Here is a 2,500-nt window from a genome sequence, read left to right as displayed (position 1 = left end):
CGGCAGCATACCGAGACTGGAGCCGTAAACCCAGAGATTTCGTATATAAATCCCTGTATCAGTTGTCCTTTATTCATTTCTCTGTTTTTCGTGTGCCGGCAGACGCTCCGTGAAATTTGTGGGGAAATATGAATACCTGTTCGTGTAGAGCGTTTCAATGACATTCTCCAAAATCTGATTCCAGTTATAGCTAGATGAGAAGGGGATAATGAGGAAAGACATGCTATAATCTAAGATGAGGAGTCAGTAACAATAATAATAATAATAAAATAATAATAATAATAATAATAATAATAATAATAATAATAATAATAATAATAATAATAATTAATAATAATAATAATAATAATAATATAATAGTAATAATAATTATAATGGGCACAGTTTTCCGTGTCGAAAATAATGACAATGGTTGCAGGTCCACAATAATATAGCATGTGAGTATATGGTCTTTAATGGATATTAAAAGCTTTCGTACCTTGTACTAGGTTCATCTTCAGATGAAGATGAATCTAGTACAAGGTTCGAAAGCTTTTAATATCCATTAAAGACCATATACTTGCATGCTATATTATTGTGGACCTGCAACAAATCATTATAATAATAATAATAATATCTTGGAAGAAGACCCTCTTTGAGGATAATAATAATAATAATAAAATAATAATAATAATAATAATAATAATAATAATAATTATTATTATAATATAATAATAATTATTATTATGTAACTGCAAAGAACTACTAATTGTCCTGAAAACAAAACTATACGTGTTCACATTGATATTTGATTACCTTTTGCCAAAATATGCTTGAATGACCTTACAAATAAAAAAAAAACGTCAAAATCAGCTTATTAAAATAATCCTTTTGAATCTTAGCTAAAGCTTTAGATTGTGGAATATAGTACTTGGTAATAGCAAATTACCTATTAGAGTAATGTCTGCTAGCAGCGAATTATGTTCACTTACTTACGAAGCTTCTACGAGACAATAAACATAATTCTCTTGAAAATATTGTCCCTTGATAAAAATCATGAGAAGGAATAAAACATACACCCCGTCGTCTCTATTGACATTTACGGCGAAAACTCAGGAATAAAACACGAGAGAGAGGTCCCATAGCAGTTTTTTTTTTCTTTCTTTCTTTTTCAGTTTCCTCGAATCTTTAGTTCGGGCAAGTTAGCCGCTGGGAAAATCGCTGGGCAGGACTCATTCAGGAGAGAAACGAAATCAGGAGGCGTGTGCATCAATACACTTTTGTTACTTGTTTATTCTTCTCCCGTGATGTTAACGTAGTTAATTCGCTCCTTCAGATTGTTATCAAGACGCCTCGCTACCAGTTAGCAATGTCAGCTTATCTAAGCCTTAGTAAGAAAAGATACCTCTCCTATTGGATAACATTTTTTACTTGATCTTTTCGGAGCAACAAGTGACCTCTTCTCAGCTACATTTTTTTCCTATTAAAAAAAACAACAACACAACACTCTTTCTATCTGTTCCTCTTTCTCCAAATTTCATATATTTTTTCGGATAACGTTCAATACTGCTTAATTCTTTATCATTTCATATTCATTGAATATTATTTGGCTTTCTCAGTCTCCAAACTCATTCCTGTAACCTAGTATTTTAGATAATGCAATTTCGGTGCATTGATATTTTGTCAGTGATATAATAATTTTTATTTACAGATCTCAACGTGAAACAATAATTCCAAATATTCAAATATAATTTCTGTGAAATAAAAGTCATTATGGAAATACGAAAATGGTAAGGGCAGGAATTACTGGCTATATGTCGGCAATGACTTAGTTATACTGTTATATGTATATATAAATATCTATATATATATATATATATATATATATATATATATATATATATATATATATATATATATATATGTATATATATGTGTGTGTGTGTGTGTGTGTGTGTGTGTGTGTGTGTGTGTGTGATGTGTGTGTGTTTGTGTGTATATATACATATAGAAAGACTGATTTCTCGAAAGGTGGATATTAAGAGAATGAAAACGTATAAAAAATATTAAAAACTCGAAAGTCATGTGAATGTATATCAGTGAACGTAAGATTGAATTAATTAATAAATTTAATTTAATTTAATCAATTAATTAATTCATAAAATTAATTTCCATGTGCTGATCAGGCGGAAATTTGAAAAGTTCTAAAAAAAATTAAAAATAAAGAAATAAATAATTAAAAATAAATGACTAATGCCAGTCTATCAAAAGTAATAAAATTAGTTTGAAAAAGTATTAAGATCCTATATACAGAGAATGTATTTTTCTAAAGAGAAAAATACAATAAACAAAAAGAGAAGAATCGTGCAGCAGAGAAGATGAGATTCTTTATAATAATTCTGTAGAGAAAATCAAAAGGGAATAACACTCGAAAGTCGGACTAATACAGGTCATACAACTAAAAAAAAAAAAACTTATATTTCCCGGAATAATAAACTAAAATACGTCATATCAACAACAT

The sequence above is a fragment of the Macrobrachium nipponense genome, chromosome 9 (genome assembly GCF_015104395.2).
Source record: "Macrobrachium nipponense isolate FS-2020 chromosome 9, ASM1510439v2, whole genome shotgun sequence".
NCBI lineage: Eukaryota > Metazoa > Arthropoda > Malacostraca > Decapoda > Palaemonidae > Macrobrachium > Macrobrachium nipponense.
Note: the sequence above shows the minus strand (reverse complement) of the source record.